Below are 14,787 nucleotides of genomic sequence, written 5' to 3'. Positions count from 1 at the left end.
GAGAGAGAGAGAGAGTCGCTTCCGACCGCCCAGTTGCTCTGATGCGCTCTTACAGCTACATGTACGCTATCATCCACTATCCGTAAATATTGTATAAAGGTGACCGTTACTTCTTCGTCTGCGGAAGAAGTCCGTCTCTCGTCCTCCACCCCGAAGTCAAAACATCAGGCACTTGAAAGTTATTTCTGGTTCAACACATCGCGAAGAACAATGAAAGAAGTGAACGCGCTACGTACAACGGCATACTCAAACCGAACAAGAACACCTAACCATCTACATTCCTACCCGTTGAACTAAAACATTTTGCACATGTTATTGAAGCTTGCAGCACAATTACAATCAGAAGTGTTTTAAAATATCTCTGACATTTTAAATATTGCTTTCATCAGTGCTGTTGCTGTACATTCTTGGCGTGCACAATTGTGTACAGAGCACCTGAAAAGGTTAACGCTGTTATGCTTGCGTGACGTTAATATTCGGAGATAGTTGCAGTTTCGCCAGAAAGACGATGCATTGATAGTGATAGCAAATCATTACACAACTACGAAAATCAAGAGTTGTAGTTCTTACAGGGCGCGTAAATTGCACTAAACAATCGCTTCCTGATTAGAATGCAAGTTGCACGCGTGCACAGGCAAACATGAGCAGATCTCACGTGATCACCGCCGACATTTGTTGCCACCATGCTGGCGTGATGAAGAGCGGAAGCAGCGGCGAGCGAACGCTTCGTGCTGCCTCTTGCTTCAACAAGTACCCAAAACCTTATTACGCGACCTCCAATAATAGGCACGTGAGAACACAGTGTACGCGAACCTACCAGCCACCTCGGCTCACCAATCTGCCGCAGATTACCTGAAAGGCTCGCACAGCCGCGCTCAGCTACGCCGTGCGTAGCAACGGCCTGGTTAGAAGAAACGCGCGCTCACCTGCACCCCCCCCCCCTTTTACTTGCACAAGACTGGGAGAGCGGAAAGCCGGCGCGCATCAAGCCAACATTCTAGTGGTTAATCCTCGCCCGCTTTCCCTCACAGCACACGGCGCACGATAGGATCTCGTCACTATTGTACTTTATCCGGAACATCACGCCGACGACGATGATGACGGCAGAAAATCGCCTGGAGTGTCCCTAGAATTGTTACGGCAATAACAAATGCATAGCCTGGTTATGTTGGGGTTCCATATAGGCTTCGTCTAAACAAAAAAAGACCACGTGATAATTAGCTAAGGAAAGGGGGAGGTTAATACGATAATTCCATGTTAAATTGGGCTGCAAAGTCAAACATGATGCATTTCTAGTAATCAGTAAGTTCCGTGGTGCTGTTGTTCAGCGTCTAGAAAGTAAGAATTCCATGAGTGTGCTTTGTAAAGGACATTGCTCTTGTTTTACAGTTGTTTAGTGTCAATAGCAAGAAAAGCAGAAAGATACCTATAAAGAAAGGGGTCAGAGAGGTATACACAATCTATCCAATGTTATTCGCTGCGTGCTTGGAAGTATTCAAGCTATTAAACTGGGAAGGCTTAGGAGTAAAGATCGACAGCGAATATCTCAGCAACCTACGGTTTGCTGATGACACTGTTCTTTTCAGGAACAATGCAGTCAATTTACGACAAACGATTGAAGACCTTAACAGAGAGAGTGTAAGATTGCGGTTGAAGATTAATATGCAGAAGACTAAGATAATGATAAATAGCCGGGCAAGTGAACAAGAGTTCAGGATCGCCAGTCAGCCTCTAGATCTGCAAAGGAGTACGTTTACCTAGGTCAACTAATCACAAGGGAACCCTTATCATGAGAAAACTATGGGGTTTTACGTGTCATAACCACTTTCTGATCATGAGGCACGCCGCAGTGGAGGACTCCGGAAATTTCGACCACTTGGAGTTCTTTAACGTGCATCTAAATCTAAGTACACGGGTGTCTTCGCATTTCACCCCCTGATCATGAGAAGGAAATTCATAGAAGAATAAATATGAGTTGGATCGCATACGGCAGACATTGTCAGCTCCTGACTGGAAGCTTACCATTATGCTTAAAAAGAAAAGTGTGCAATCAATGCATTCTACCGGTGCTGATATATTGGGCAGAAACTTGGAGACTGAAAGAATCTCGAGAACAAGTTAAGGACCACGCAAAGAGCGATGGAACGAAGATTGTTAGGCGTAACACTCAGAGACAGGAAGAGAGCGGTCTGGAGCACAGAGAGCAAACGGGTATAGCCGATATTCTAATTGACATCAAGAGAAAGAAGTGGAGCTAGGCAGGTGATGTAATGCGCCGGTTAGATAACCGTTGAACCATTAGGGTTACAGAATGGGTACCAAGAGAAGGGAAACGCAGTCGAGGACGGCAGAAGACTAGGTGGAGCGATGAAATTGGGAAATTCGCGGGCGCTAGTTGGAATCGGTTGGCGCGGAACAGGAGTATATATGGGGATCGCAAGGAGAGGCCTTCGTGCTGCAGTGGACATAGAACAGGTTGATTATTATTATTATTATTATTATTATTATTATTATTATTATTATTATTATTATTATTATTATTATTATTATTATTATTATTATTATTATTATTATCCAAAAGGAGCCCCACGTGACGACTGCATCCACGTCAGCTTGGAGGGTTAGCGGCGGTCGCTGTTAGAAGGAAATGATACAATATATTGCGCAGTATTCTGCGAAACAAGCGGAAAGAAACGGTTGGGTGAGAGGTAATGTAAATTAAGAAGCGTAGAGGGCATAGCACGCTGCTTTGGGGAATGCCTGATTATACGTTTTCATAAGGAGAACAATAGTGTTTCATTTGTGAATCGCTTGCGTGGCGTTAGCAACCATTTAGTCAACGCATGCGCGTTAGGTTCGATGTTAAGATATTCCTAGCTTTCATAGCACCCTACAGTGTGGCACACGATCGAATGTCTTCGAATAGTCGAGGTAAATGACATATTCAAAGCCGCTGTCAATAGGCGAAGTTAAGTCACTAATATATCCAGCTAGCTGGCCTTCACAGGAATAACCGTTCTCATGTTTACAAATAATGTTTCAATTCCCAAGAAGGTTTGAATCAGTTTTTAATTAATTATGTGCTTTGGAAGTTTGCAAATGATTGCTTGTTAAGGAAATCAGTTGATAGTTGAAGCGATGCGCGTTCGCGGGATTTGAACAAAGTTGGGACTTTGGCTATGTTCCTGTCTTCAAAATGAACTCGATTGATAACATTTCGAAATAAAAAATGGGAGTTGGCACTTGGTTAGTACACTGAGATGCGCTCTTCAGAATTTTGCTATTAAATATCAGCTGAACCCATGAAGGAGCAGTATCAGGCCTATTGATTAGAGAGCAACTGTGGTTTGATATATCCCTATGTCCGGCATCAATATAACAAGGGGAGCAGAGCAACTCATCTAAAGCAAGCTTCATGCGCGGATGTCAGTAGCGCTTTGTTTTCGTTAGTGCTTATTGCGATACCAATTATATGGACACTCCAGGCGCATTTTGGCCGTCGCCATGATGTTATGTATAAAGTCCAAGGGCGATAACACCGTCGCCGCGCTCGTATGCTGTACGGGCGAGTGATATGTAGCACGCGAGGGAAGCCTGCGATCGAGGCTCAATCTGGCGCGCGAAGGAGAAAGCGGAGAGCTAGGCTAGTGCTTAACGTTGCGTATATGCTCTGAGGCGAATGAGGAATGACCGCAACTCAAGAAAGCCGGCAGCGCTTATGCAAACGCCTGCGGCACTGCACACACGCAAGACAAGAGTTGCGTTCTTTCCTTATTTGCATCAGATCAGCCCCAACGTTACGCGCATTCGCGAACGAGCTGAAGGAAGTGGAAGCCGCGTTTTCAGGTCAATGTTAGTCGTGGTCCTGGACAGAGGTGCACCACACAAAGCATAAAGACAAGTTCGTGTTGTCTAGTGTGTTCCGTTAGGGTGCAATAGTGAGCATGCATCGGGCAAACTGGGCGGTGCATGAACTAAAGTCTTCGTGAATTACACAGACATGATGTTGAAAGGGTTGTCAATGGACATCTCGCGGCGCATCGTCGCCATTGTGGCTGCCGGCCGCTGTGTGATAATGCACGTGTGATCACAAATAGAAAAGATAGACTTGCAGACTTACGCGAGAAATGGTCGAAACACAAGAGATTTCGAAAAGGGGCGACCCGTGCGCAAGCATTGCATCACTGTCATTGGGAAGGAAGGAGTGCGAATCCTTATTCCTGAATAAGTGACACGTGCGCACGCAGGGTTGTCCGCGGCTGATCACGTTTTTCTGCCTCCCCTGTCTTTTGTGCGTTTCCTGGTTATGTGCTTTATCGCCCGATGATCAGGAAAATAAGCTTCACTTAGTTCAGCTATATATATGTGTGTATAAACTTTCTTGTCAACGTCTAAATCGCTGCAAAACACCTAAAAAATTCCGTAGATTACGCGGACGGATCCACACGGTCAAAGGAGGAATTCCGCGCTGTCGACGAAAAGGCCAAGTGCCTACTTAGCAATCGAGATTTTTTTTTTTTTTTTGAAGTGCTAAACCCGTACTGTGATTACGCGAGCAGCGTTCAAGCACTTCTGGATGGCCAAATGCCGGCAGAATCATCCAAGACAGGCGACATCACGAGCGTTCTAAGCAGGTACATTCAGTGTATATACATGTTCAAGGTGGCTAACAGTCCAGTCCACGGGATAAATGAGCTGAGAGATCCGCTGTCCCCTCCGCTGATATGTCCCGTTCTCTTCGCTGTTCACCATTACCCAGACAGCACCGCTTCTAGGCTGCACGTGAACCATCAGCATTCTTCTTTGAGATATAAAGCAGAAAGCGCAATTCCTGCGTTAAAGGAGTGAAGGGTTTAATGGTGTCGAAAAAAAAAGAAAGCAGCAGGTCCGTGAATGAACTTTCAGACTGCTATTTGTGTATAAGGGCTGCAAAAGTGGCTGCGGAAGAATGGCCCACGCGAACCGCTGTTACGCCTTGCTTGCACATGCCTGCTTCATCGCCTGTATATGCCACGCAATGTAATACTACAGCGGACGTGTTTTTGCAGACGATCGAGTTCCTAGGCGAGGCGGACATAGTTTGGGGCTTAATAACGTGAGCTTCAGAAGACTAAATAACAAAAACTTGTTAATTCCTTTTTTTATTAGTGTCTCGGGGGCAGTTGTCTAAATAAATTATGAGGCAGTGACATTTTCATGCATACCAACATTTTGAAACTCTCGAAAATCGCACCTAATTCGAGATATTCATCACATTCCAAAGCTCATCGAGGCTATATCGAGACTCAGCGAGGCGCGCTGCGCGTCAGACTGCAACGCCACGTAACGAATTGTAGGGTGAAGTTTGAATGATAGCGGTGCCGCGGCAAATCCTGACCCGGCACAAAACCAAGCAGGCTGCCGCGACTGGCCGAGACCTTCGGTTTCCAACTTTCTCGCGCTGGTCACGGGACATTTCCGTCTGATGTGATGGCGGGACCGCCTCTTATGCGCTTCCGCGGCGCTCGGTTTCGATATTGTGTGGATTTACTGCTGAAATTCTACGATAAATATCGAATTAGGTGCGACTTTCTTGCTTTAAAGAAAAATGGTACTTTAAGATGTTCGACACGGTGCAACTCGCGAGCCACTGAGTGACCGTAAAGTAGTTCACTTCCATCCGAAGCTGTAGAAGCCCTCCTTCGTGAATGCAACATTAGAGAGCTTTAGTATAGCGTAAAGCAGCAAACGCAAAGAGTTAGCGTTAGCGTTGCGTGCATCACACTGCGCATGCGCTGTACGTGAACGCTGCTGGAGCTCTTACGTACGTACGCTATTTTCAGGATTTAGCGTTGAACGCTAACGCACGCAAGGGGAGCCTTACGTACGGCAAGATGGCGGCGCCAGTCGAAGTGAGAGCAGCCCGCTTCGGATCTATCGAGTCGTCGGCCTGCACTGTTCAGCTCATTCGTTCCCCACTAATGCTTGTGTTTGCTTTAGATTTGTGTGATGATGCTTCGACAGTGGCGCACAGGTGACAAATGGGCGTTGTTTACGATATACGTTCTCGATTAGCGGCGCAATAGGCTTAACGAGAGGGTTTGCTAATGTTTGCTGCATCCGCCTCGAGATGGCGCCCAAGTGTATTTCGCTCTAGAGTTACTGTATATGCTACCACAGGTAGCATATACAGTAACTCTATTTCGCTCGTTCGCTTGGTGTAAAGCCGCATGTCAAGCCGATGCATGTCACGCTTTCCGCGGCAAAACACAGTAGTGTGGTCGGTGCTGTGGTCACAATGCGTGTGCGTTTTACCGACGACGACGATATGAACCTCCTGAAGGAGGTTTTCGCCTTGAACTCATTCGGACGGACGTCAAGATGGGCGTCCGTTGCAAAAAAGTGGAAAGAAGTGGGAAATCGGATTTCTGGAAGCGAAATTGCCGGCGAAACGTCCCCTCCGGAATAGCTTCGATGTTGAGTGGATCTTGAGGACATGTAGAACCTGCGCCGTCGCTCTCGTTCCCGAAGCATGAGGGCGTCGATGTCATCCCAACTTAAAAAGGACACGCATTATGGTTCCCACAGAACACTCGATCGCGGCATGCTAAGAATAATCGGTGCGTTTCGCGACTCTCGACAAAACTACACTCAAACTAAACACCTACATGCATAATTAACGCATCGACTGTGGCTTTCGATAAGCTTGACTTTGGGACACACTTGCGGATTCGGCATTGGATAAGCTCGGCATTTCGTGTGGATTTGGCTTTCCAGTACTTTGTGTTTTTACATCTAGATGGCGCTGTATTTGTTTGCGTTAACGTTAACGCTTTTCTCCGATCCGCTATTCTAAAACAATATACCTTGTGCCGCGCAGTGCAGTCTTTCTTTGCGTTAGCGTTGCGTCGCACGCTAACGCTAACATTTTACGCTATACTACTAAAGCTGTCTATTATTGTCCGTAGAACTACAAGCGTCTATCATCCCCAAACCAATGGTATGACTGAACGCTTCAGTTGTACTCACGGCGACATGCTCGCCATATACGTCTCCGCTGACCACACTAACTGGGATCGCATCCTCCCCTTTGTTACGTGCTTACAATAGCGCCACTCAGTCTACCACGGGATTCTCTCCCTTCTTTCTTCTTTATGGTCGCGAACCTTCCTCGTTTATGGACACAATTCTCTTGTATGGCCCCGACGCTTCCGAATCTACGACTCTATCCGAAGCCGCCACTTATGCCGAAGAATGTCGTCAGATCGCTCGCTCACTTACCGCGCAAGACCAGGCCAACCAGAAACATGGCCGTGACGCAAGCTTGACTTTTTCGTAATATTCACCTGGAACGGCTGGTATGGCTCCGCGTTCCTCCTGGCCTTTCTACAGAGTTCAGCTCAAAGTAAGACGGTCCTTACCGGGTTCTACAACAGACGTCCCCGGTCAACTACGTCGTTGAACGTATTCAGCCGTCTATACGGACCAACAGCTTCGGGGACGCGAGACTGTTCATGTCTACCGACTGAAGCCGCGCTGCGACCCACCAGCGCTGCCTGTTCCATAGGTCGCCAGAATGGCTCCTTTTTCGCCGGGGAGTGATTGTAGTGAGAAATACGGGCGTCAGCAGAAGACGAAGAGGCAGAAGACGGTTGTTGCTCGCGCTCGCCCGGCTCGGCCGTTGTCTCTTTCTGTGCATTAATATAAAACGTCCAGCGCATCTAGCCTTAAACGCGTGCTATCACGGTTTTCAAGTTCGCCGCTTAAACTGACCATAAGGCACTAATAAACAGAAATGTTTGCTAGTCTTCTGAAGCTCACGTTATTAGAGGCGAAGTATGTCCGCGTCGCCTAGAACTTGTCGGCAAAATGCCACGTTCGCTGCGCTTGTAGCCTCTCATAAAAAAAATCTGTATTGGCTAAAAAAACAAGCAAAAAGAATACCCTACATATCGGCAGTACTGGTCCTTCAACGTTGCGGCAATATGATCGTCATGTCATCTAAGAAACAAGAGAAAAGTGCCTGTGTGGTAGGCAACAGTTGCTCACCTGCCGTGCAGACAAATCGGTGATTCTTGACAGCTGCTAAGTGCGAAGTGGCCCTTCAATGTCGACGCTGCATCTGTAGGTGCCCCGCAGTGGATTCTCGAACATGGGCTCTGCCCACCAGAAACCGAAGGGTCGCGATCTTCTTGAGCGTGAACACGGGAGCGCGTGGGCACCGTGCGCGTGGCTTTCCAGGCTTTCCTAGTGTTCCTGTATATGGGGAACCAGCGCTGGATAGGCGGCGCGTCGAAAAGAGTGCGTTGCATGCCGCCCTGGCGACGAAACGCGGCATATTCCAGCCACACAACCAGACGACACTCGCATACGCAGCCGTATTATAGTTCGTATGTTTCCGTTTTCGCGCCGCTTCAAGTGGAGTTTTTGTAAAGAAGCTAGCGCCATCAAGTGAAGAAATGACGAAAGAAGCTTTTTAAGCTTTATACATTTTTCACAGTGCGTCGCGGCGAGCACGTGTGTTTCTTTAACGGTTGCGTCGTGTATCGATGCCATGTTTGCGTGGCTGCCTGCCTCGCAAATCTAGCAGTTATGGCTCCGGTCGTGCTGCGCTATGGTTTCGGAAGTATTAGTTGGCCGGAAGATATTCCATATTTCTCTGGCTAGACATAAAAAATTCTGATGTTACTTCGCCACAGCAGTCAATGGAGAAGAAAGCTTTATCGCATCAGCTGACTCGCGCAAGCAAAGGTTTGAGTGCTCGGCTGCTTGATCCGTAACAATTCTGGCTACATTTAGCACTAATTACATTAATTTGCCGGATGCATCTCAGCGCCGAGTCCTCATCCGCATGCGCATATTTATAAACACATAGGTGGCTTAGTCGCGCGTGCGCCGGCACTATGCGCATACAACTCGTATTACAAGGCAGCTTGCCTCCTACATAATTCTTGGCAATGAATGGATAATTTTTACCTTTCGTATCGTTCACTTGGTGCGGTGGCGTTGGAAGGGGCTTGGCGGTGGCATTGCGAAGGAAAAATGGTACATATGCCGGATGGTGCATGCTATTGCTCATTTTGTTTCCGACGAAATACCGACAGCAGCTTCTGCTGTTTGGTACTATCTGCCATGGCTGACCGTCTTCACTATCGAATAAACCAAGGATACACTCAAAATTTGATTTAGAAACCAGCCCGACACCGCTTGACAGGGCGACAAGACGGGAGCTTACTCCGCTCGCCTGACTGCTTGGATCCAACGCCGCCTCCGTTCTTGTTCGTAGGGTTTAGATGGAAAGACGCAGAAGGATACATCCTCCCTCATCCCGACTTAGTTGTGGCACTTGTATACGCAACAGTATCGTCGGCGCCCTTTTGTTTTCCTTCGACTTTAAGGGCACGCAACGCAATTTTCGTCCGCGGGGGAGGCTGCATTGTGCACGTTCTGACCGCCAGGGCGGCGCTGCAGGCGCCGTGAAAACTCCAGCGCTGGTTCCCCATAGCATATGGGGAACCAGCGCTGGAGTTATCACGGCGCCTGCAGCGCCGCCCTGGCGGTCAGAACGTGCACAATGCAGCCTCCCCCGCGGACGAAAATTGCGTTGCGTGCCCTTAAAGTCGAAGGAAAACAAAAGGGCGCCGACGATACTGTTGCGTATACAAGTGCCACAACTAAGTCGGGATGAGGGAGGATGTATCCTTCTGCGTCTTTCCATCTAAACCCTACGAACAAGAACGGAGGCGGCGTTGGATCCAAGCAGTCAGGCGAGCGGAGTAAGCTCCCGTCTTGTCGCCCTGTCAAGCGGTGTCGGGCTGGTTTCTAAATCAAATTTTGCGTGTATCCTTGGTTTATTCGATAGTGAAGACGGTCAGCCATGGCAGACAGTACCAAACAGCAGAATTTACTGTCGGTATTTTGTCGGAAACAAAATGAGCAATAGCATGCACCATCCGGCATATGTACCATTTTTCCTTCGCAATGCCACCGCCAAGCCCCTTCCAACACCACCGCACCAAGTGAACGATACGAAAGGTAAAAATTATCCATTCATTGCCAAGAATTATGTAGGAGGGAAGCTGCCTTGTAATACGAGTTGTATGCGCATAGTGCCGGCGCACGCGCGACTAAGCCACCTATGTGTTTATAAATATGCGCATGCGGATGAGGACTCGGCGCTGAGATGCATCCGGCAAATTAATGTAATTAGTGCTAAATGTAGCCAGAATTGTTACGGATCAAGCAGCCGAGCACTCAAACCATTGCTTGCGCGAGTCAGCTGATGCGATAAAGCTTTCTTCTCCATTGACTGCTGTGGCGAAGTAACATCAGAATTTTTTATGTCTAGCCAGAGAAATATGGAATATCTTCAGGCCAACTAATACTTCCGAAACCATAACGCAGCACGACCGGAGCCATAACTGCTAGATTTGCGAGGCAGGCAGCCACGCAAGCATGGCATCGATACACGACGCAACCGTTAAAGAAACACACGTGCTCGCCGCGACGCACTGTGAAAAATGTATAAAGCTTAAAAAGCTTCTTTCGTCATTTCTTCACTTGATGGCGCTAGCTTCTTTACAAAAACTCCACTTGAAGCGGCACGAAAACGGAAACATACGAACTATAATACGGCTGCGTATGCGTGTGTCGTCTGGTTGTGTGGCTGGAATATGCCGCGTTTCGTCGCCAGGGCGGCGTGCAACGCACTCTTTTCGACGCGCCGCCTATCCAGCGCTGGTTCCCCATACAGGAACACTAGGCTTTCCGTACTGCCAGCGCAGTTTAGCGGCGGCGCCGAGAAGCTGCGTGCATGCGCAGTGCGTCTGGCGTACGAGAATTCTACCTTCGCGCGCAGTGCGTCACGCAAGCACGCTCGTGTCGTCTGCTACACGTATACCGCAGCAAGGGAGCCGTAGACTTCAAGAGCGATAACAATGTTGAACTTTACGTTCCACACGGTCTATATAAGTAAAATTGAAACTGTGATATTATTTGCCTACGTTCTGAAGATCATTGTTGGTCTGTGGCTAGTCTATTGCCGGTCATGCGTATTATACTTATATTTGTCCACATTACCACATTAGTCAGAACAGCTGTTGAACCTCACCATGGCCCATGTTCCTAAGAAGAGAGGCGAGACATAGGTCAACTTTCTCTCAAGGGATATCCTCTGCGCTCTATCGATGCCCAAGTCTCTGAATCTGAAACTTGCGTGTGGCCTCCGAGATTCATTGCTCACCAGTGCGTGCGAACGCTGAGAAACGCGCCATGTGGCACCCACGGGCTCCTCTCTGGCACTTCATTCTGGACACGCTGAGCCATCTAGTGGCACTGCCGAGAAGTCTGCGCGCAACCTCCAAGACGAGAAGCGTGGCGTGCCGTTGCCCGCGAATGCCGAGAATTGTCTCCTCGCTTGCCGCACACTCAATGGCACATACTCAGTGACTCACGTTGGCGAGAGGTTCATTGAAGAGCAACACATACCCAGTGCACTCGCTAAAGTGCTGGCGTGAAAGGCATTCTTTAGAAAACAGGACATACTCAGCGCACTTGTGGCACAGACTGCTAATGTGTCGAGTTGCTGTCCTTGAGGAACCTTTATGACTTGATTTCGACTCCACTCCACATTGGAGAAATTTAAGAGATATTTTTTGTCACTTTAGAGGGGCACATTTTGAGTGCAACTTAACCAAGTTGGCATCAAAGACGTTCATTGAAGGGGGGCACACACCTGCTGGCATATATACCCAGTTACCCAGATTGGCATCAAAGGGCATCATTGAAGCACAGACAGTGTGGGACATACTCAGTGCTCCAAGCCGGCATCAGAGTTTCTTCAAACAGCGGTATCTCATAGCCCGGCATCTTACAGGACACATGTTGGCATGAAAGCGGTTCACTGCAGGGTGGCACGTATGTAAATCTTGCCACATACCCAGTGACCCAGGTTGATCCAATGGTTGGTTTCGAACCCTGTTATGTCACCACAGCATCCCAATGTGCTACCTATTAGACCATGAACTACCCAGTGACCCAAGTAGGCAGGAAAACGGGTAGATACAGATAGACAGATACATAGCCCCTGGAAAGTGCGTGAGGTACCCTAAGAACGCGAACGCATTAAAAGAAATGTGTCGTTCGAACACTCACTAGGATGTGAATAAATCTATGTTTATCATCATCAATCACCATCTCAAAGTAAGACACCACCTTGAAATAAACCTGGATCCAGATGATAACGAATAAAAGACAAGGATGTTAACCACATGTCATCTAACCACATGTCATCGGGTGGATGAAAAACCACAGCAGCAATGCGGGAACCTGGAGAGCAAGAGGCATTGTGGCGGCGAACGCCACTTGTACAAGAATTTTTGGACAATATGGGCCTTCAACGTGTGAGCTGATCGGGGACAATGTTTGGGCTGAAGCCACTTGTGCTCATTTTCTGTAAGCTCAAGGTTATATCTTGTGCGCAGCACAGCAACAAAACGGAACCTGGAGAGTAACAGACATCCCTGTGGTGGTGAACAACAATTGTACAAGAATTTTGGGGCAACTGAGAGGACACTGTGTGTCCTTGGTATGTGAAAGGATCGAGGACAATGCATGGACTTAAGATCACTTTCAGTGAGCTCATTATCAGATTTTTTGCATTACAATGGCTCCCACTATGACATCACAAATCTTGCATTGCTGGGTGAGCTTGGAATGGTGGGAAGCATGTGTCCAGGGCAGAAAAAGCTTGCAGCCACAGAGATGGCAAAACGGCTGCTAGCCATTTGTGTCATGTCTGGATGAGTTGTAGACGAAAATAAAATTATGCTAAGCAGCGCTCCTGCCACAGTGCTCGATCGAAACCCACACATTACCACTGACATTGCTTGTACAAATGGATGCTGATGCGACATTTTTCATGGTGAAACAGCTGTCACACACAGGGCTAGATATGGCAGTGTCATCAAGAAGCTGTACCAAAGTACCCTACAAACAGTGTTTATGTGTTTTTGTACGCGTACAGTCTTTGTGAAAAGTATGGAGCCTATGTTGCCTGTGACTAGGCAGTTCCTGAGGCTACAAACGTGCCAAAGCCTGGGCAATAAAGGGAACCCTTGTACTCTCAAAAATCCACATTTTTGGGTTGTCAGGAGTGACATGGGAACTGCAGCACACAGCCGTACAATGTATGCGGTGAAGGCAAAGAGTTTTTCATATTTGCCGCGCGATCGAGCTACAGGTGGCAGCACCGTTGCCGTGTTAGTGTCAATTAGAGATGTAAGCGGTTGAAAAAAACATTGAAAATTTCAGAAAAGAACAGGTTTTCTTTTGTTTTTTTCAGCCAGGATAAAATTGTATATAAAAAAAGAAATAAACAGAGCTTCCCAGCAGAATTCTGTTGCGATGAGCCTCCTTTCGACATTGTTTGGTCAAAACAAGGAGCTTGGGAGTCTGCAAAGCACCTGGATCCATCCAAGTGGTGACAAGGACTTTGCTACAACCAACCCTTGAGCTCCCTTCGCCTTTCGCGTTCTGCATGTTCCCCCTTCTTCTGCGGTCCGAGTTTGGAAATGTGCACACCAAGCAACGCAGCAGGCTCGCAGGCGATTGCGTGCAAAAACTTGCGTACATGCACTCGAACCTCAGTGTCTGGAATGCTTCGTTCACTGCACAGCAAAATGTTGATGCGTCAAACGGAAATGAGTCGGACACAGATTGATATGAGTGTCTGTCTTGCCGCTTTGATGTGAAATCAATGCGTTGATGTAAAATTGTGCATAGAACTTGAACCCGGAAGCTCTGCTGGCACTTTTGTGATGCAATAATGCGACAATTATATTATTTGCACTGTTAAAGAAATAAATGTGTAATGTTTTTCATAGCTCTTTGTGCAATCATATATTTTTCATTTTTTCATATTTTTCAGGAAAAAAAACATACATGAAAAAAAAATTTTTTCAGAGCCCCCCAAATTTTCACAAAATTTTGCATCTCTAGTGTGGATAAGTGGTCGATTGCACACATTGTAATGTTCATGACAGCAATTTGCTGTGAATGATTTGGCCAGATTCTATGCTAATGAAACACGTTAACTGCAGTGAACTGATTATATATAACCCTCTAATGCCAGATTTTTGCATGAACTGTCATTCCAAGGGGGACTGGCACTCAGGCAAACAATGTACATATGTTTCGTCACTTCCTTGGGGCTTTTTGTGCATGTTTAACTGGAGTTCCGCCTGAGTTGCTAAAATTGCTGGCCAACTTAATTATTGATGCATTCTTCTGAGAATCCTGCACTGGTTATAGAAAGGTCAGCATCCCTGTTCGAGGAAGTTAAACAGCCAAGGTAATGCACACTTTACAACACCAATTTAGGTATACATCCTCATCTCCCTTTTCTTAATTTGCTGCAACATGCTAACAGTTAAAGAGTTCAATTAAACAAGCTGGGCCACTCTGAGTGACAGCATGTTAGCAGGACCACCAGTTTGCTTCACGCGAGAATATTTTTATCGCAGTAAGACTAAAAACATGTAATTAATTTAAGCACAAATAAGCTGCCCTTGCATGGTTACGTGCAAAGTTGAAATCATTTGAGAGGCCAAAATCATCCGGTTGTTTTACTTTGGCTAATAATGGCCGCGGTTTTCCATCCAAATAACAGCCCTATGCTGAAGAGTGAAAAGAAATTATAGTAATTAAACACTGAGTTAAAACTCAGTGTTATGACATCCTGGTTTTCAAGACTGCTATCACACACGATCCCTCACTAACACCTTATTTTATCTTTGATTTTACAGCAGC

This window comes from Dermacentor variabilis, chromosome 2, assembly GCF_050947875.1.
Source record: "Dermacentor variabilis isolate Ectoservices chromosome 2, ASM5094787v1, whole genome shotgun sequence".
NCBI lineage: Eukaryota > Metazoa > Arthropoda > Arachnida > Ixodida > Ixodidae > Dermacentor > Dermacentor variabilis.
Note: the sequence above shows the minus strand (reverse complement) of the source record.